Here is a 22918-nt window from a genome sequence, read left to right as displayed (position 1 = left end):
ATTCCTATCTATCATGGTACTAGATATCCTACCTAGTGAAATAAGAGAAATAAAATTAAAAAGTCATATATATAGGAAAAAAAGAAATAACACCCCCTAATTGCAGACAACATGATTATGTAGAAAATACCAATCTACAAAAAATATCACAGAACTAGTGAGTGAGTTTAGTAAGATCACAGAATAAGAGGTCAACGTACAAAAAGTCAGTTATATTTCTATTTACTAGCAATGGGCAATTGGAAACAAACATTTTTCTTCTAAAACATCATTTGGTAACTCCTTTAATTAGTACATATATCACAACACATATCTTTGAATTCTCTCTGCCATAATTGTTTTTCCCATTGGCCGATATCTTTCAGGCATAGTTGATAGAAAGAAGAGCCTTATTTAATATCTCTGAGGATAAGAGGCTTACTCCTTGGAAGGGAAGTTATGACCAACCTAGACAGCATATTTTAAAAGCAGAGACATTACTTTGACAACAAAGGTCTGTCTAGTCAAGGCTTTGGTTTTTCCAGTAGTCATGTATGGATGTGAGAATTGGACCATAGAGAAAGCTGAGCGCCAAAGAATTGATGCTTTTGAACTGTGATGTTGGAGAAGACTCTTGAGAGTCCCTTGGATTGCAAGGAGATCCAACCAGCCCATCCTAAAGAAGATCAGTCCTGAGTGTTCATTGGAAGGACTGATGCTAAAGCTGCAACTCCAATACTTTGATCACCTGATGTGAAGAACTGACTCATTTGAAAAGACCCTGATGCTGGGAAAGATTGAAGGCGGGAGGAGAAGGAGATGACAGAGGATGAGATGGTTGGATGGTATCACTGACTCGATGGATATGGGTTTGGGTAGACTCCAGGAGTTGGTGATGGACAGCGAGGCCTGGGGTGCTGTGGTCCATGGGGTTGCAAAGAGTCAGATACGACTGAGTGACTGAACTGAACTGAGGATAAGAGCCCTATCCTTATTTGAACTTAGTTTAAAGTATCTTCCTTCATACTCCTTTGCTGGGTTCACTATCTAACCATTCATATCAATTTAAATCAAATCAAAAATTAGAAATTACACAGTAAGTTAAACAGGGAAATTGAGATTAAAAAAACTGTGAAAATCTGCTAAAATAGTAACTGTAAGTATAAGGAAACTGAAATATGTACCTGAGGAATGAGAGGTAGGACTCAAGAAAGGATAAACTTGGAAAAGATGAAGACTCTGTTAGAGAAACTTTAGTTTTTTAATTTTTTATTTTGTATTGGCGTATAGTTAACTAACAGTGTTGTGTTAGTTTCAGGTGTACAACAAAGTTTTTCAGTTGTAATACACATGTATCTATTCATTTTTAAATTATTTTCCCATTTAGGTTATTACAGAGTATAGACCAGTTTCCTGTGCTATACTGTAGGTCCTTGTGTGTTACCTGCTTTAAAAATAACAGTGTGTACATCTCAGTCCAAACTCCCAATCTATCCCTCCCTCCTCCCTTACCCTCTGGTAACCATAAGTTCAGTCTCTAAATCTGTGAGTCTGAAAGAGTCTGAACCACTGAGTGACTGAGCATTCATGCATACAGTTTAAAATCTTATATCCTTACACAGGTCAAATGGCAAAAGAGTTATGCATTCATGTGCCACATAGCTATATTTCCACAAACCAATATAAACTATTCATTTCCCAGAGATAGTTCCATGAGGACCTTAAAAGAACTTTAAAAAAAATTATATTCATCTCTTTTCATTAGTACAACAAATTTACTGTGATCACTACATTTGCCACCTGCATGCTCAGACTCTTCTTTCATTCCTTTTCCTGTCCTTGAAAGTGAAAGTGAAGTCACTCAGTCATGTCCAACTCTTTGCGACCCCATGGACTGTAGCCCACCAGGCTCCTCTGTCCATGGGATTCTCTAGGCAAGAGTACTGGAGTGGGTTTCCATTTCCTTCTCCAGAGGATCTTCCCAACTCAGGGATTGAACCCAGGTCTCCCACATTGCAGGCAGACGCTTTAACCTCTGAGCCACCAGGGAAGCCCTGTGTCCTTAGGTATTCCTAAACTTTATACTAATATACTAATTTCCCTTTCTGTATACAACCTCATCCCCTTTACTTTCTGGATTTCTTCATGATCTTTTATCTCTAAGTTTTTAAAACAGACGTATTGAGGAATAATTGACATAAAATAGGCTGTATGTATTTAAAATGTATAATTTAATAAATGACTAAAACTGGAAAACCATGGCAATCAAGATAATGAACATAATCATCAACCCCAAAGTCTGTGCAAGCTCTGATATACTCTCATTCTTGTTCCTCTCAACCTCATTGCTCATCTGCTAGCAACTACAAATAAGCTTTCTTTCTTCATAAGATGTCATTATTATCCTTTTTTTAACTCTAGAATCTTTAATGATATCACCTCTCTCATTCCTGATTTTGGCAATTCGTAGGTTCTCTCATTTTCACTGATCAATCTGGCTAGAGGTTTATCAGTTTAATTGATCTTCTCAAAGAACTAGGTATTCATCTCATGAGTTTTCTGTCTCTTTTTTGCTTACTATTTTGATTCCTGGTTGACTTTTACTTTTACTTACTTACACTGTATTATTTTATCTGAATTTAGTTTGTCTATGTTATAAGATGAGATCATTGACTTGAGACCTTTCTTCTTGTCTAATATCCATTGATAATTTTGTTTAAATTATCAATTATTAATAAAATATTCATTATTTTATAACTAAAGCTACATTTCACAAATTTTATGTTAATTTTTTAATGTTAATTTTTAATTTCATTTGGTTCAGTATACTCTGTAATTTCACTTTTGATTTCTTCTTTGATGTATTGTTTAGTAATATCATTTAGTTTCTGAGTTTGGGGGAATTTTCCAGAGTTCTTTCTGTTATTAGTATATTATCTATTTATTCACATATTTACCAGCTTTTCTCATTTATTTATGATGTTATTTTCAAATTATTCCATCCCTGTGGACACATCTTAATTTATTAAAAATGACACAGCAGACCATTTGAAGATAAGTGAGAAGTCAAAGAAAATTATAGGTGATATAAATGTAAATGGAAAATTCCAAAAGTAATTTGATTAAATTCCATATGATATTAATTTTAAAAGGAATTGATATATAAATGTATTATACTTACATAATACTCATCACAGACAATTGATCAGTAAGTATGCAAGTGTTTAGTTGTTGCACAGCTCAGGTCCCCCAAATAAACCATGGCTCTATATCTTCATGAATTTAATTATATTTCTTAAATAATATATTACTAATTTAGGTATCTGTTGAGGATTTACAACTACATACTGGATATATTGCTTTATATACTCATAAATGTCTTTTAAGAAATCATTAAAGTATCTATTTAACCTTAATAATGATCCTGTTAAATTTCAATTTAATGCCTAGTTAAGTATGTTTAGGGAAAATCACTTAGACTATGCCTATACAGATGAAATGAATTAAAGAATCAAACTAGTTATGTGAATAATTTCAGTCAAAAGTAAATTTTAAGATCTAAATTAACCAGGCAAATATTTTCTTTGATCATTTTTGTTAGGTACCTCTATAATTTTGGTTTTTTGTTTGTTTGTTTTTTTCTTAAAGATAAAGTTTATATGTCATTAAAACAAATGTGAAAGTTCCTCAGGGTAGTAAACCTTTTTTTTTTCTTTTCCCCCTGTTTCTTTTTTGCTGCAGTATTCCAATTGAATTAATTAGGATGTATAGAATTGATGCACAATAAATTCTTAATAAAAACTACATACCCTGAATTAGAAACACTAAATGATATCTACATAACATCAATTTTCATGGAGTATGAAATTTTATGGTTTTTATTATGAGTTTTATAAAATATTATTATGCTATAATTTTCTAAGTGTCTCTAATGTAAAACCAATTCATGAGGTTTTGTGTTTCTGTAAGAAATGAAAATTAGGGCACTAAATACTTTAGACGAAAGTTGTCTCAATTGTCTGGCAAAGAAAGCAGTTTTACTGATTCATTATTTGACTATCTAAAATTGTCACCATTAAAAGATAAAGTAAGGCGTATTGAAAATGTTGTTATTTGAGCAGAAATTAAGTTCAGTAGGGCAGTGCCAAACAGGAAGTAGTTATGAGTATTCCTCAGATAGGAGCCAAGATAAAGACTTATACAGATAAGGTACAGAAGCAAGGGAAGAAAATTGATTGGCTATAGCTTAAAGCCTGCTATTACTGCTAAGTCCCTTCAGTCGTGTCCAACTCTGTGACCCCATAGGCGGCAGCCCACCAGGCTCCCCCATCCCTGGGATTCTCCAGGCAAGAACACTGGAGTGGGTTGTTATTTCCTTCTCCAATGCATGAAAGTGAAAAGGGAAAGTGAAGTCTCTCAGTCATGTTTGACTCTTAGCGACCCCATGGACTGCAGCCTACCAGGCTCCTCCATCCACGGGATTTTCCAGGCAAGAGTACTGGAGTGGGTTGCCATTGCCTTCTGCAAGCTTAAAGCCTAGTTGGCTATTTGTGATTGGTTGTCCTTAGGTTTCAATTTCTTAACCTTAAGGTGTTTACAGGCTTATGTTTTTGTTTGTATATTTAGGCCATCAAAGCATTAGAGCCACTTCAGTCTAATGGGTATCTTATATAATTAATAAATTATAATTCTTATTTTTTACTTATAAGTACCACTATCTGGATACTGAATCTTATTTGAAGATTAAAAGTGTATAGATATCTAACCTTTCAGTCTTCATGTTTGCTAAGTCACTTCAGTCAAACCCAACTCTTTGTGAACCCATGATGCATAACTCACCTGACTGCTCTGTCCATGGGATTCTCCAGGCAAGAATACTGGAGTGGGTTGCCATACCCTCCTCCAAGGGAGCTTCACAACCCAAGGATCAACCTGGGTCACTTATGTCTCCTGCATTGCAGGCCTGTTTTATTTTACCACTGAGCCACCTGGGAAACCAGCCTAAATGGTAATATATATGGGAAAAAAAACCATAAAGAAGTACAAATAGAATGTGATAGATACAAAAAAAAAAGGGGGGGGGATAAACATGAAAATATTTGAGTGTTCAGAGGAAAAGGCAATTATTTCCAAAAATTAAGCGTTTTTTTTTTAATAAAAAATGACATTCAATCATATTCTTAAAAAAATGGTGAAATTTGGAAAATATCAAATATTTGAAAATCATTAATTAAAGAACTATCAGTTCAGTTCAGTTCAGTCACTCAGTCGTGTCCGACTCTGTGACCCCATGAATTGCAGCACGCCAGGCCTCCCTGTCCATCACCAACTCCCAGAGTTCACTCAAACTCACATCCATCGAGTCAGTGATGGCATCCAGCCATCTCATACTCTGTCATCCCCTTCTCCTCCTGCCCCCAATCCCCCAGCATCAGAGTCTTTTCCAATGAGTCAACTCTTCACATGAGGTTGCCAAAGTACTGGAGTTTCAGCTTCAGCATCATTCATTCCAAAGAAATCCCAGGGCTGATCTCCTTCAGAATGGACTGGTTGGATCTCCTTGCAGTCCAAGGGAATCTCAAGAGTCTTCTCCAACACCACAGTTCAAAAGTATCAATTCTTCAGCGCTCAGCTTTCTTCACGGTCCAACTCTTACATCCATACATGACCACTGGAAAAACCATAGCCTTGACTAGACAAACCTTTGTTGACAAAGTAATGTCTCTGCTTTTGAATATGTTATCTAGGTTGGTTATAACTTTCCTTCCAAGGAGTAAGCGTCTTTTAATTTCATGGCTGCAATCACCATCTGCAGTGATTTTGGAGCCCTCCAAAATAAAGTCTGACACTGTTTCCACTGTTTCCCCATCTATTTCCCATGAAGTGATGGGACCGGATGCCATGATCTTCGTTTTCTGAATGTTGAGCTTTAAGCCAACTTTTTCACTCTCCTCTTTCACTTTCATCAAGAGGCTTTTGAGTTCCTCTTCACTTTCTGCCATAAGGGTGGTGTCATCTGCATATCTGAGGTTATTGATATTTCTCCCAGCAATCTTGATTCCAGCTTGTGCTTCTTCCAGCCCAGCATTCATGATGTACTCTGCATAGAAGTTAAATAAGCAGGGTGACAATATACAGCCTTGATGTACTCCTTTTCCTATTTGGAACCAGTCTGTTTTTCCATGTCCAGTTCTAACTGTTGCTTCCTGACCTGCATACAGATTTCTCAAGAGGCAGGTGGTCTGGTATTCCCATCTCTTTCAGAATTTTCCACAGTTTATTGTGATCCACACAGTCAAAGGCTTTGGCATAGTCAATGAAGCAGAAATAGATGTTTTTCTGGAACTCTCTTGCTTTCTCAATGATCCAGTGGATGTTTGCAATTTGATCTCTGGTTCCTCTGCCTTTTCTAAAACCAGCTTGAACATCTGGAAGTTCATGGTTCACATACTGCTGAAGCCTGGCTTGGAGAATTTTGAGCATTACTTTACTAGCGTGTGAGATGAGTGCAATTGTGCGGTAGTTTGAGCATTCTTTGTCATTGCCTTTCGTTAGGATTGGAATGAAAACTCAACTCTTTCAGTCCTGTGGCCACGGCTGCCTGTTCCAAATTTGCAATTATAGAGAACTATAAATAGCCCCAAAAAGCTAAGTTGTAGGATAAAAATAAAAAAAATACTTACTATGAGCCCAAGAAATAGCTCCAATTTCCATGGAAATAAGCTATGTAAGAAGGACAATAGTTTAGTTGCTAAGTCATGTCTGACTCTTGCAAACACATGGACTGTAGCCTGCTAGCTCTTTTGGCCAAGGAATTCTACAGGGAAGAATATTAAATTGGGTTGCCTTTTCCTTCTCCAGAGGATCTTCCCCCGGGAATCAAACCCAGGTCTCCTGAATTGCAGGCAGATTCTTTACTCACTGAGCTATCAGGTAAGTCCAGTTTAGAATATAGTTGTCAGCATTGTCTGGTACAGTGAATGAATTGAATGACCAGTTAAGGAGTTCAAATATTAATGGGATTTATTAAAGTGACTATACTGAGTACAATTTTTCAAGGAGCAAATCGCATATATTAACCCAAGTTTTTCATTGACTCTGTATAACTGGCATATTATTTGTTTAAATAAGCTTAGGCATAGAAAAAAAACCTGAAAACCCTAAGTGTTTGTTCAGAAAATGAAACCTAAGATCAAGATGAGCCCTGAGAGCATTAATCATGTGTCAAATTTTAGTTTGTAATCTTTTAAATAACTATTGTAAAAAGACCTGTTATGTTCAATCCAATGGTGGGGGGGGGGGGGGATGCAATGCTCTGAATGTCTGTCCAATTATTTTCCTATTTCCTCTTCCTACACCACATCAGCTGCATCATTCACCTCAGGTCCTCACTGTTTTTACAATGCAGCAGCTCCTCTAGTTCTCATGAAAAGTGATCTATAATCATGCTGAAATTGATGTGTTAGTGACTTAACATGTAAATCACTACTTTAGACAAAGAGCAGGAAGGGCTAGTGTAATTCTCCATAAGAATTAAATGCTAATGCTGAACTTTTGGCGTCAATAAGGTCAGTTGGTATATTAGCTAGAACTCTGGTTTGCAAGTGGCATAGAATTCAAACCAAACCATCTTAAAGGGGAAATTACTGGTTGATGTCACTGTAATATTAAGTACAAGCTTGCTTACATAAGAGGAAGTTAGATAGGAAGTATTCTCACAGCTGTGCCTTTTTTTTTTTTTTTTAATCTTAACCCTGTTTCTCCTGACTCACTCCATATTCTGTGAGATTTCATTTCTTCCCTGGACTCTATTAGCAGCTTTAGATCTTACATTACTTCAGTTTGAATTGGGTGGTAGAAATCGGGTTTCTTTCCCAGAAGTTCCAATAATAACATTACCCTGTTTCATTCATATGATTAACTCAAGAACTTCCTCAGTGAACAATTAATGGAGTGTTTGGTCCAGAACAATTAATGATGTGTTTGGTCCAGAACACCTGCTTCATTCCCCATCTGAAGGCGGAAGTAGTTATAGGTAAGAGAAAGTGGTTATAGATAGGAAGTGGTTATAGGTAGAGAAAGGTAAACTTGGTGGTGTACTTACCAGAAGAGAAGCAAATGAGAGAAAGCACATGGTAAGTAAGTAACACACAAACCTAACTTTTAACTGACCCCCATCTGATAGGTAGAATTTTTCTTTCTGGAACTCTATTACTTTTGCAACAACATGTAAATAGTGTTTTGTCAAAATGTAAAGTTAACTTTGATTAAAATTGTATGGCTTATGAATTGTTTGTGCATTCAGTAATAGTTTCAGGTATGGGAAATTTATGTAGCAATATGAAATATTCCTGAACCTCTCCCTCAGCCAAAAAACCCTCATATTTTGTTCAGTGTCAAACCTCAGATTTTTAGAAAGGCTATACCTACTGTCATACTTCATAATTCAGGCTGAGTCACTTTTAATTATCTTCCTCTTTAACTGTTTCTCTGTAACTGCACTATTACATGAGGCCAGGTGGCTCTTGGTATAATTTCTGGATCCAGATACTCCCTCTCATTCTCAAAATACTTCAACTTTTGCAGCAAACATAACTTCTAAAAGTAGTCATTTTAAAAATCAAATTTTTGAGAGAATGTGAAAGTGTTGGATGAATTTCTGTAAGAAAGGACTTTATTATATTTATTTTGAATATGTTTAAAATAATCACTTCTAGTCAAAATTTTTGTACAAGGTTCTGAATCAGGTCCTTTCCTCTCCAGCCTCAAAATGTGTGGCCTCTCATTACATAGAAAAATCCCACACCATGTTATTAGTTCAAAGAGCTAGTGGCAAGAGAGTTTCCCATCTTAATATGTAGAGTACAGAAGGCATGGAAAGACAAGCATCCTTCTAAGACAGTCTAAGGATGATATTAAGACTGCCTAGTCTTCACCAATATTGGATGTTTTTGAACTGAAACTATGTTACTGTGCTGTTTTCTCTAGATTCTACTTATATTTAGATACACCGCTATTTAAAATGTTTAGAATTAGTATGATGATTTTTTAGATAAATTTGATCTTAAAGTTGATTTCTACTGGTATCATCACCTTTTATGTTACTTTTGAATCTACTACTTATGAATCTATTACTTATTTAACTATTTGTTGAGAGTCTTTTCTTTCTGGAATTCCCTCTTCTCCCTACCTTCACTGTAGTTATTTTAAGGACTCAGTTGATACTTCTGTGTCTATACTCTTAATACCTTAAATAATACCTTTATGTAGGATTCTATGACAAGGAACCTAGCAAACTCTCAATATGTCCTCTATATTGTTTGTAAAGACTTCAGGGGAAAAAAAACAAAGTCTCTTCTTTCCTCTTTTCTCACTCTCCCCATCCACACCCCACACCCCAACCTGGATGGATTTTTGTCAGCTAGGAAGCTGGTCACAGGTTCCACACAAAATTTTCAAATCTTAATGTAATGAAACAAAGAAAAGTAGATCGCTTATACTCAGTAAATTTGTATACCCTTAAAATTTTGCTGTTACATGGGGCATATATATTTATATGTGTATTTACATTGAGACATATATTAGTGTACACATTTATATTTAGCAAAAGTACTTTTATGGAAAGTTGTACTTTTGTTCATCTATCTTTTTCTATACAGATATAAATAATTTGGGATTTATATTGAGATCATGAAATATTATCCAAAGTTCATTACTGGCCTTAAATGTTGAAAAAGATTGAAGTCTTAAATGTTGAAAAAAGGTTAAAAGTATACAATTTTTTAATTTTTAGAGAAATTTCAAAGATGTAAAACAGAATGCTATATTCTTCCACCTGAATATATGCTTTATTTTTTGCTAAGCAGCAAACATGGGAAAAATTATTTCAATTGAAGGGGAGTGGAATTTGTCATTTCAAAATATACTCTTTGACGTAAGTATTATTTGGGGCTGAATGTGTTTAAGAGTTTCCCTGGTGGCTCAGTGTTAAAGAATCCACCTGCAAATCGCTGGGTAGGGAAGATCCCCTGGAGAAGGAAATGGCAACTCAGTCCAATATTCTTGACTGTGAAATCCCATGAACAAAAGAGACTGGTAGGCTATAGTCCATGGGATCACAACAGAATCAACAGGACTTAGCTACTAAACAACAACAACAGCAACAAATGTTTAAGAAACAAAGGACAAAGGAAAAGGTCTGAAAACTGAGCAGAAGTTACCCTTTTAGAAGACATTTACATTTATAAGGATATCTCCCTCTTTGTACCAGGAAGAGGAGGGATGACCAAGTCTCTGAAAACTCTTACAATAGAGAAGGTACTGACTTAAATCTTCATAACAACCACCTCTTTGTTTATTCTGCTTTTCCAGGTAACTTACCTCAACTGGCTTACTCTTCTTTCCCCCACACTTAACATCTTTATTTTGTCTTTAGCTGGAAATGATATTTAAGAGGATGGCTTGGATCATTTCAAGGAGTTTCTCTGTTTTCCTGGATATCTCCAATGTATATAGAATATATATATATATATATATATATATATATATATAATTAAATTTCTGTTTCTTTTTCTCCAGTTAATCTGTCTTTTATTTTAGGGAACTCTCAGCCAAGAATCTCAAAGGGTAGTGGGAAATTTATTTTTCCTCCCTACCAATCCAGCAAGCAAATCTCAGCTAAGGTTTCAGAGTTTGTTAGAGGAATCAGTCTCCTGTTTGTTTGTTTGTTTGTTTGTTTAATTATTATTTTTTTTTTTTGGTAGATGCTAAACTCCTCTATTTTTTCTTTTCCTTAGCACTGTATATCTACTAAAACATTCATTTAATTTTTCAACATGTGTACAAGCTTCTGATTCTCCTGTGTTGTGCATTTTGTGAATAGCCAACGATTTCAGAAGAAAACTGATAGTGTCAGGCATTAGATCCAGAGGCTGGGGACTGCTTGGTCTAACTTATTCTAAAATATGTGTGTGTCTATATATCTAGTTTTTTTTTTTTTTTTTTCCTATTTCTATCTGCTTAGTAAAGACATACATAATTCAGAGAGAGAGAAAGAAAACAACTTTTGGATTTTATGGGTAAATAAATTGTCATCTTTGGAAACACTGGCTACCTTACAAGTAAATATGAAGGTGAAAAAAGCAAAAAAGCCACAATGTGGTAAACATCTTTGCTGCATATGATATCCATCTCTTCCCCAAGCCCTTCCTAGTCTATGTCAGGAGAAGCACAAAACCTCACTTTATTTATTCCTTTTAATTGGAGGCTAATAACTTTAAAATATTGTGGTGGTTTTTGCCATACACTGATAAGGCAATGGCACCCCATTCCAGTACTCTTGCCTGGAAAAATCCCATGGACAGAAGAGCCTGGTAGGCTGCAGTCCATGGGGTCGCGAAGGGTCGGACGCGACTGAGCGACTTCACATTCACTTTTCACTTTCATGCTTTGGAGAAGGAAGTGGCAACCCACTCCAGTGTTCTTGTCTGGAGAATCCCAAGGACGGGAGAGCCTGGTGGGCTGCCATCCATGGGGTCGCAGAGAGTCGGACATGACTGAGAGACTTCACTTTCACTTTTCACTTTCATGCATTGGAGAAGGAAATGGCAACCCACTCCAGTGTTCTTGCCTGGAGAATCCCAGGGACAGGGGAGCCTAGTGGGCTGCCGTCCATGGGGTCGCACAGAGTCGGACATGACTGAAGCGACTTAGTAGTAGTAGTAGTAGTAGTAGTAGATGTGAATCAGCCACAGGTGTACATGTGTCCCCCATCCTTAACCCTCCTCCCACCTCCCTACCCATCCCATTCCTCTGGATTGTCCCAGTGTACTGGCTCTGAGTGCCCTGTTTCATGCATTGAACTTGGACTAGTGATCTATTTCACATATGGTAATATACATGTTTCAGTGCTAGTTTCTCAAATCATCCCACCATCACCTTCTCCCACAGAGTCTAAAAGTCTGTTCTTTATGTCTGTGTCTCTAGCTGTCTCGCATATAGGGTCATTGTTACCATCTTTCTATATCTCATATATATGAATTAATATACTGTATTGGTGTTTCTCTTTCTGACTTACTTCACTCTGTATAATAGGCTCTAGTTTCATCCACTTCATTAGAAATGATTCAATTGCATTCTTTTTAATAGCTGAGTAACATTCCATTGTATATCTGTATCACAGCTTTCTTATCCATTCGTCTATGGATGGGCATCTAGGTTACTTCCATGTCCTAGCTATCGTAAACAATACTGTGATGAACACTGGGGTACACGTGTCTCTTTCAGTTCGGTTTGCTCGGTGTGTATGCCCAACAATGCGATTGCTGGGTTGTATGGCAGCTCTATTTTTAGTGTTTTAAGGAATCTTCATGCTGTTCTCCATAGTGGCTGTACTAGTTTGCATTCCCACCAACAGTAAGAGGGTTCCCTTTTTCTACACCCTCTCCAGCATTTATTGTTTGTAGACTTTTTGATAGCAGCCCTTCTGACTGGCATGAGATGGTACATTATTATGATTTTGATTTGCATTTCTCTGATAATGAGTGATGTTGATCATTTTCTCATGTGTTTGTTAACCATCTGTATGTCTTCTTTGGAGAAATGTCTTCTTAGTTCTTGGCCCATTATTTGATTGGGTCATTTATTTTTCTGTTATCGAGCTGCATGAGCTGTTTGTATATTTTTGAGATAATTATTTGTCAGTTGCTTCATTTGCTATTATTTTCTCCCACTTGAAGGCTGTCTTTTCACCTTGCTTATAGTTTCCTTCATTGTGCAAAAGCTTTTAAGTTTAATTAGGTCCCATTTGTTTATTTTTGCTTTTATTTCCATTACTCTGGGAGGTGGGTCATAGAGGATCCTGCTGTGATGTATGTCAGAGAGTGTTTTGCCTATGTTTTCCTCTAAGAGTTTTATAGTTTCTGGTCTTACATTTAGATCTTTAATCCATTTTGAGTTTATTTTTGTGTATGGTGTTAGAAAGTGTTCTAGTTTCATTACTTTACAGGTGGTTGACCAGTTTTCCCAGCACCACTTGTTAAAGAGATTGTCTTTTCACCAATGTATATTTTTGCCTCCTTTGTCAAGGATAAGGTGTCCATAGATGCATGGGTTTATCTCTGGGCTTTCTATTTTGTTCCACTGGTCTATATTTCTGTTTTTATGCCAGTACCATACTGTCTTGATGACTGTCCAGACAAAGATGCTACAAAAAAAGAAAACTATAGTCCAATATCACTGATGAACATAGATGCAAAAATCGTCAACAAAATTCTAGCAAATAGAATCCAGAAACTTATTAAAAAGATCATATATCATGACCAAGTGGGCTTTATCCCAGGGATGCAAGGATTCTGCAATATTTGCACACCAATCAATGTGATACACCACATTAACAAATTGAAGGATAAAAACCAAATGATTATCTCAATAGATGCAGAGAAAACCTTTGACAAAATTCAACACTAATTTATGATAAAAATGCTTCAGAAAGAAGGCATAGAAGGAACATACCTCAACATAATAAAAGCCATATATGATAAACCCACAGCAAACATTATCCTCAATGGTGAAAAATTGAAAGCCTTTCCCCTAAAGTCAGGAACAAGACAAGGGTGCCCACTCTCACCACTACTATTCAACATAGTTTTGGAAGTTTTAGCTACAGCAATCAGAGAAGAAAAGGAAATAAAAGGAATCCAGATTGGAAAAAAAGAAGTAAAACTCTCACTGTTTGCAGACATTATGCAAATGACATTTGCAGATGACATTATCCTCTACATAGAAAACCCTAAAGACACTACCAGAAAATTACTAGAGCTGATCAATGAATATAGTAAAGTGGCAGGATATAAATTAATACACAAAAATCCCTTGCATTCCTATACACTAACAATGAAAAAACAGAAAGAGATATTAAAGAAACAATCCCATTCACCATTATCATGAAAATAATGAAATACTTAGGAATAAATCTACCTAAAGAAACAAAAGACCTGTATATAGAAAACTATAAAACACTGATGAAAGAAATCAAAGATGGCACAAATAGATGGAGAAATATACCATGTTCATGGATTGGAAGAAGCAATATAGTGAAAATGAGTATACTCCTCAAAGCAATCTATAGATTCAGTGCAATCCCTATCAAGCTACCAACGGCATTTTTCACAGAACTAGAACAAATAACTTCACAATTTGTGTTATGGAAATACAAAAAACCTTGAATAGCCAAAGCAATCTTGAGAAAGAAGAATGGAACTGGAGAAATCAACCTGCCTGACTTCAGACTATACTACAAAACCCACTTTTGATCACTTACTGAGTATTGTAAAACAAAAAATGTTGTTCCTATCCTTTTACAGGGATAAAATGATAAGCTGCTGCAGTAGTTGACACTATACCCTGAGAGAAATTAAGGATGAAAACCAAGTGAGGCATTCTGAGCTTTGGAAAACCAGGCCCCTTAGATAGTTAGATGTATATCTCAGGAAGAATTTTAATGAACCCAGATTATTGCATCTTCCCATACATTTAAAAAAAAATCACTAAAATAATTAACCAAGATATCTGTTCCTTTGAATAGAAGTAAATTTTAATTGAGGTGTGTGCTTAATTACATGTATTCCTTAACCAAAAAACATATATATATATATATATACACACACATTAACATACATACATACATATATACTGGCTTTTTCTCCTACCTTTTTGGAGCAGTTCTCTCAGAAGCCACGGAGAGGCTGTTTTCTGGCTATAGTCCTCAGCAAGGTCCTGAATAAAACTGATACAATTCTTATGTTGAATATGTTTCTTCCAGTTCACATTATCTATGTCTTTTTGATGGAGTCTTCAACTTGAATGGGTGAAATTCCATTAGTTTCAGCCATACTTGCTAACTCTATATTCCTTGCCAATGACAGTATTACAAATAATCCTGTAATGGAATCCTAGCTATGGATATGTACTAGAAAGCCTTCTTTGTTGCTTTAAAGTATGTCCTCTTCTTCTTCTTCTTTTTTTAAAGGCATATGAAGATTAGATGCTAATCTAACCCTCTTTGAGTTTTGGGAAATTTGACTTGAAAATATGATTTCTGGAGAATTTACAAACAGAAGCCCAGGGGTAAGGGAGAAACAACATGTAACAAATAACAGAATGAAAAGTTGAAAGGAACCTGCATCCATGAAAATTTAGTTGAGTTACTAAAGCAACTTGTTTGGGAGGATTCTATCATTGGGCATCTCAATATGATAAGTGAGATAGTGTGGCTGTATTGCATAATCCACTTTATTTATTTATTTTTAAATGTTTATTTATTTATTTAGCTACATTGGGTCTTAGTTGCAGAACACTGGATCTTTATTTGCAGCATGCAAATTCTTAGTTGTGGCATTTGGGACCTAGTTTCCTGACCAGAGATCAAAGCTGGGCCCCAGCATTTGGAGATGGAATCTTAGTCACTGGACCACTAAGGAAGTCCCCATAATACACTTTAAATTATGTCACTTAAAGTCAAGAGATGGGATACCAGACCACCTGATCTGCCTCTTGAGAAATCTGTATGCAGGTCAGGAAGCAACAGTTAGAACTGGACATGGAACAACAGACTGGTTCCAAATAGGAAAAGGAGTACGTCAAGGCTGTATATTGTCACCCTGCTTATTTAACTTATATGCAGAGTACATCATGAGAAATGCTGGACTGGAAGAAGCACAAGCTGGAATCAAGATTGCCAGGAGAAATCTCAATAACCTCAGATATGCAGATGACACCACCCTTATGGCAGAAAGTGAAGAGGAACTAAAAAGCCTCTTGATGAAGGTGAAAATGGAGAGTGAAAAAGTTGGCTTAAAGCACAACATTCAGAAAACTAAGATCATGGCATCCAGTCCCATCACTTCATGGGAAATAGATGGGGAAACAGTGGAAACAGTGTCAGACTTTATTTTGGGGGGCTCCAAAATCACTGCAGATGGTGACTGCAAGCATGAAATTAAAAGATGCTTACTCCTTGGAAGGAAAGTTATGACCAACCTAGATAACATATTCAAAAGCAGAGACATTACTTTGCCAACAAAGGTCCGTCTAGTCAGGCTATGGTTTTTCCTATGGTCATATATGGATGTGAGAGTTGGACTGTGAAGAAGGCTGAGCACCGAAGAATTGATGCTTTTGAACTGTGGTGTTGGAGAAGACTCTTGAGATTCCCTTGGACTGCAAGGAGATCCAACCAGTCCATTCTAAAGGAGATCAGCCCTGGGATTTCTTTGGAAGGAATGATGCTAAAGCTGAAACTCCAGTACTTTGGCCACCTCATGCAAAGAGTTGACTCATTGAAAAGACTCTGATGCTGGGAGAGATTGAGGGCAGGAGGAGAAGGGGATGACAGAGGATGAGATGGCTGGATGGCATCACTGAATCGGTGGACTTGAGTCTGAGTGAACTCCGGGAGTTTGTGGGGGACAGGGAGGCCTGGCGTGCTGCGATTCATGGGTTCTCAGAGTTGGATACGACTGAGCGACTGAACTGAACTGAACTGAAAGTCAAAAGTATCCTAACTTCTTCAGGGGCATCTGGGGATATATCTTGCCATCATCATATTTGCATTTCATAAAAACTGAAAACAGTGTCACAAAATGCGACTGCTACCTTCAGCTCAATTCATTATTACGGGTGAACAATTAGTTAAGGTTGCCATTTTATCTTTCAGCAGGCTTCTCTTTGCCCTTCATCTTGAAATTTTACCCCTTTCTAGTTCTATGGCTGTTGCTTTGTTTCTAGATGCTTTGTTTCAAGATCCATACCTCATGCCTTTGCTCATACCTGAAGTCCTCTGCCCATGCCCTGAGACTTCTACCTGTGAAAATGTGACCTTTCTTCAATGTCTACTTACTCCATATTGAAGGTTTTTGTTTTCTTTCCTAATAAAACTGCTTTTTATTTTTCCTGATTTTTCATAACATTTCTTTTTGGGACTCTTTTGTATCCACTTATATTTTATTCAGACTTTACATTTTGTAAGGTCAAAGATGGCCTCATGTATACAGTGAGGTTCTTGAAAAGGGGACGGGTTTTCATTCATCATTGTATTGACAGCCCCTGGTACATAGTAGGTGTCTAAGAAGCATTTATTTAATGAATTATATTAGAATGCCGATTTAGAAATTTTCTCTCATAGACTCTCTCATTTCAGCTCCTTACCTGGAAATTCACATTGCAGATGTCTGTGAGAATAGTTACCCCTTTGGATCCAATTAATGTTTAGCTTTTGCTTGCAAGAACAATTCAGTCCTGAAAGTAATATCAGCAATAAAAATGAGGCACAAAAATTAACTCTTTTTTTTTTTTTAAACAATTCATTCTCCCTATAGGAGGCATGCAGGTAGAAAAATAAATGAAATTAGCATTCTTATCTCCTCTCCCAGCATAGATCTTAAGGCACTCTGGATGAGTTTGCAAGATTAACGTGCCAGAATTTCACATAAGAATTGTTCACAGCTCCGTGGATGAATTTAAATGTAATTCAGAAATATCATGAAAGAATTTAATTTCCTAAAAGTGAGTGCAGACTTCGCAAGGATTAGAATGCAAAATACTACCAATTTTCACTAAGTATTTGCTGGAATTAACCTTGCTGTATACAACTATTCTATAATTCAGTATGCACTGGTTACTTTTCTATCAGATGTGGTGCTTAGTTTAATTTTTTTCTCTGCACACTTGAGAATGGGTGGTCTCTTAATCTAGAGAAGAACATGGTGTTGGCAGCTCCCTTCTGAATAGCTTTATACAGAGGGGACACATTGCGTGTGCTTTGAGATCTTCAATCTTACTGCTGCTCAGCAGAAACAGATGGGATCTAAGTCTAGTGGAATCTTAAAGGAAATGAATTTGAGGAGCTTGCACATTATTCAGTTCAGTTCCTTCGTTCTTTCCTTTAATCACAGTGGAAATAGGAATTCCTAACATGTATGGAGTTTGTACTGTGTCTCAAGTAGCTTGCTTAATACTTAGCATGCATTATCTCACTGAAGATCACAGACACAGCCATGGAAAATAAGCTATGCACCTTGCTTTTATCATTCTTGAAAATAAAGAAGAGGAAAAGTGCCGGGGTCCAGCCCCAGCTAATCCAGGGTATTCGAAGGAGAGACGGCGTAGGCGAGGGTCAGGAAACAACTGCTTAATTACACGTTAATTAAGGATACAAAGAGTAATAGAATGAGGATAGCTCAGTAGGAAAATTCAGTGGAGAAAAGAGGCTGAGTAGCTTGGTTTACACGGGAGACCAATAAAACTTCAAGACAAGAAGTTTGCACCACTTACATAGGCCGCAGGCATCCTTCCGTTCTCCCGAAGGAGAGGAGACACTGAGGCCTCCCCGGTCGGATCTTAGAAGCCCAGGCATAATTAGGAAGCATGGTGGGTTCCGTGCTCCAGATGGAGACTCAGCCAGAATTTGAGAGAGAGAGCGACATGGGGAGACCAAGTTTTGGTGAACAAGGCCCGCAGTTTATTTTCCAAAGTAGTTTTTATACCTTAAGTTATGCATAGAGGATAATGGGGGAAGGGGTGGAGTCATGCAAGGACAGCAGTTCCTGGTTCTAATCTAAGCCAGGCCTTCAAACTTATCATATGCAAAAGTTCAGGTGATTGACATCATCTTCTGGCCTGGAGGCCTGTTAACATTTTAAGAAACTTATTTTTCTCTAAAGGTGATTATTCCAAAGTCAGGCACCAGCCTCCAAAAAAGCATTGGACAAAGCTGCATTTTACATTTCTATACACCCATTATATCAATCAATACACTGCCAAGGACACAGTAGGTAAGGAGTATGGAGACTTAGCAGCAAACATTGGTCCAACAAGTGAAAAACCCTTCACCAATACAATTTCTAATCAATCTTTTAACTACTCAAAGGAATCTGTGTTTAGGCAGTTTAGAACATCTCCTGCCTCTCACAGATGGGAGGCTCTGAACAATCACATGTGGCCAGAAAAACCTATTCAGGCAGGCTAGAGGATTTCCAAAGGAGTTTTTAGGTTGAAACACTGTCACACCCAGGAATTATTAACTGGAGCTGTAAGCTAACTCTTTTTTCAGAGAGAGGTAGTGGGGGACAGCCCCCATAAAGTCAGAGGTGTAGGTGAAAGCAAAAAGCAGAAAGTAGGCAGACTCTGGTTTGGGGGGTAGATGCTCGAGAATTTCCAGGGGAACTCCTGAGGCTCGATCCCGCCTTTGCGTATGCCGAGCCTCCTTCCTCATGACCTTTGTCATGAGCGGAGTTCCTCACGCTGGCTCCCGGCAGTGATAGAATTCCAGTTGAGCTATTCCAGATCCTGAAAGATGATGCTGTGGAAAGTGCTGCACTCAATATGCAATATGCCGGCTCCCGGCAGAAAAGATCTAGGATCACTGTCTGCCTCTAATCATCCACTGACATCCATCCTTTATTACACATCATTTTGTAACTATAAAAATGAGGGCAAATTAGTTCACAGCATATATTTTATGGCTTCCCTGGTGTCTCATTGGTAAAGAAATACTCCACCAATGCAGGAGATGTGGGTTTGATCCCTGGATTGGGAAGATCCCCTGGAGAAGGAAATGGCAACCCACTTCAGTATTCTTACCTGCGAAATCCCCTGGACAGAGGAGCCTAGTGGGCTATAGCCCATGGAGTTGCAAAGAATCAGACATAACTTAGTGAATGAACAACAACAATATACATTTTATATTTTATTTTAATTGGTATGTTCTTATCTGATGGTATTGTCATGAGGACTTGAAATGTGGATACTGTTCATGAATGAAAGTACTTTTCTTCTGACTTATTATATTCAGTATCACCAAATCTGGACTAGATATTTTTTTATTTGTCCATAGGATTAACAAAATCATTAATCCTTCAGGAAATAAAAAATAAATAGAGAATGCAGGAAATAATAATAAAACAATTGAAAATGTTTTCATAAATGACATAATGAGAATGCAGTGAAATAACTGAACAGTGTGATTTAGACTTTGCAATGAAATGAATAAGTGTGGGTGGCTCTGAGCTTCAGCTTCCTCATCTGTAAAATAAAAGAGATTGGATTCTGTCTTCCCTGATATCCATTTAATTTAAAGTTATACATGGTACTAGGAAAGAAAAAGAAAGAAACTATTTTTTCTAAAACATGAACAAAGTTGAACAACTTGGTGTTGATTCTCCTGAATATTTGACACCAGGAAGGAAAAGCAATTTATTTTTGTTTTGTTTTGTTTTGTTTTCCTTCTAGCACTGGTAGTTTATACTGTAATCAAAGAGAAGTTACTACATTTGTTCTCAAAAAATGTATTGAAAATATAAAATTCAGAAATATTGAGAGAGCAAGCTATTGAATGATACATAGACTTACATTGATTCCTGTTTCTTATCATGCAAGGATAATGCTGTAATAAACACCTGAAAGGAAGTTTACTAGAATTTTTGCAAGAGTAAGAAAACAGGGCCTTAAGTACAAAACAAATAAATTAGTCTATTCAGTCCCTAAATCTATGAAGGCTGACACCTGTGGGACTCGCGACCTACACACTGAGCCCCTCGCTTCGAGCATTGCTGCGTGACAGTGGTGTGGCTCAGTGTTAGGTCTGTCTGCTTCTCTATTCACGGCCATGGTGGGAAATTTCTACTTTCACAGCTCCTGGCATAAAAGCTTATACACGGAAAGGAGTGGCAGGCCATTTTCCCTCTCAGTTTGGTAAATCCTTCATTTTAAATAATAAAATAGTATAAAATCACAATATACAATTACTTTACAAACTCAGAGCTCATAAATCATTTTCAGTTATTCAAATACTATGGGGGGGAAAAGAGAACAATAAGTAAAATATCTTCTGAACCACTGATACCTTGTAAAATGTACACATTAATACCCAGTCTAACAAACAAAACATTCAGACAACATTAAAACTAATAGCACAGAAATAAATGCTGGAGGCAGATCATTTTATAACCTTAATATATAAACACTTATTGAGCACTTGCTATTTGGCATTTATTGTCCTAAGTGCTATATCACCACCATGAAATAGAATTATTTTGTAAATGATTACCATGAATTATTATTTATTTCTATTTCACGATGATGAACCTGAGGCTCAGAAAGATGATGTAACTTATCCCAAGTCACACAGCTATAAATGATGTTGCCAGAATTTAATTTCAGGCAATATTAGTATAGAACTCAAATTTAAATCCGTGACATTTTATTACTTTTCTGACATTGGAAAAGTGGATAATTTATAGCCTAAAAGTAGAGATGAAATAAAGAAATAAAGAAACATTTTAAAACATCCATCAGGGAAAGACAAATTGGTAAAATATAAACAAATATTTGCTACTGCATTTACTACAATTGGATATCAACGCTTTCAGAAAATTATTTTTCTCTTAGATTTCTGTCATTTGTGTGTATTGAGTGGCAGAGCAAATTTTCTTAATTTACTGACCGTAGTTTTTCTCATTTATAAAATTGAAATGTCTTCATTGTGGAAGATGCTGTGATAATTAAATGACTCTGAAAGGTCTAGCACAATGTCAGACATATTTTGAACACTCCACACATGATGACTATTAGTCATTAGTTAATAACAATGTAATATAGAATGTGCTTAGATTCTTATATTGATTCAAGTGGATTGTATCACATTTATTTGTCTGGTGCATCATACCCGATTGCCTGATGCTTATATATATATATATATATAATATATATTATTATTATATATAATTGGAGAAGGAAATGGCAACCTACTCCAGTATTCTTGCCTGGAGAATCCCATGGACAGAGGAGCCTGATGGGCTACAATCCATGGAGTCACACGAGTTGGACACGACTTAGCGACTAAACCACCACCATATATATATAATATATCAATAGTAATACAAGAAAAAACTGAAAGCAATAGTCTTAGAAAAAGTTTGGAAAAGGAATCATTTTCAACCTCCAACATATTTAAGGATAAAATAAAATTATATCCTCTATTTCAAAGATTTTAAATAAATGATTCTTAGTCTGAATCCATCGTAGTCTAAAATGCTGATGTAGTGTAATTGCTCATATGAAACATAAATTGCCCATATCAGAGGCAAATCATTCATACAGCACATAACACAGATAGTATTGGTTATTTTTACAATTCCTTGGTAAAATCTGTTATAAATACTGAGTTTCTCAAGAAAAAGATATTTTTTACATGTCAGTTTAACCTGAAAAAAATGTCTTTTTCTTTAATCTTATAGTATAAAGCCTATTAATAAAGAGTTAGTAGACATACTTTTTTAAAATAAAGAATTATATGCATTGTGGCTACATTTTTATCTATTTGAGAGAAACTACTAAAATGTTGGGTAAATATCAAAACTCTTATTTTAACATATGGCTAACCTCTTGAACACAAAGGACATTTTGGTGACAAGAATAAAACTAGGTAATCATTGTAGCTGGAAGTTGCCCAAATGTATCTGATGACAGCTTTAGTGGATTAAGATATGAATATATTTAAAGGTGTGTCCAAACAACAGGGACAACATGGAACTTGAGACTATATCAGAGCAACCTGTTAATATTTACACATAAAGCCAGGACCCAGGACTCCCTAGAGACAACACTTGCAGTAAGAGAAATATTTGCACACATGCTCCCTCTACCCTACATCCCATGAAATCTGAGAAGGGAGATGTAAAGATACACAGTCTTAGTCAAGGGTTGCTTTAAGAATTCTAGCCAGAGTACTATACAAATGAGGGTTAAGATAACTTAGAAGTTTCTTCTGGATTGATAATGTTTCCAAGGGTCTGGCAAAGCCTACTATAGAGGAACTCACTTAAACTGGTAACTCAAAAGCTTGCCACAAAGAAAGTTGCAAGGAGTATGGCTCATCTTCAAA

At 36.4% G+C, this 22918-nt stretch overlaps 1 long non-coding RNA gene across 1 annotated transcript in view; it reads left to right on the top strand.

Moving 5' to 3' along the window:
• Nucleotides 1–22918, top strand: part of LOC129649903 (uncharacterized) — a 358650-nt gene that overhangs the window by 149324 nt on the left and 186408 nt on the right. The window contains exon 4 of the long non-coding RNA XR_008713420.1: nt 6841–6912. This is a non-coding gene — a long non-coding RNA (uncharacterized LOC129649903). The remainder of the gene's footprint in view (nt 1–6840; nt 6913–22918) is intronic.

Source organism: Bubalus kerabau, chromosome 4 (genome assembly GCF_029407905.1).
Source record: "Bubalus kerabau isolate K-KA32 ecotype Philippines breed swamp buffalo chromosome 4, PCC_UOA_SB_1v2, whole genome shotgun sequence".
In the NCBI taxonomy this organism is placed as follows: Eukaryota; Metazoa; Chordata; class Mammalia; order Artiodactyla; family Bovidae; genus Bubalus; species Bubalus kerabau.
This window is presented reverse-complemented; position numbering and strand designations above follow the sequence as displayed.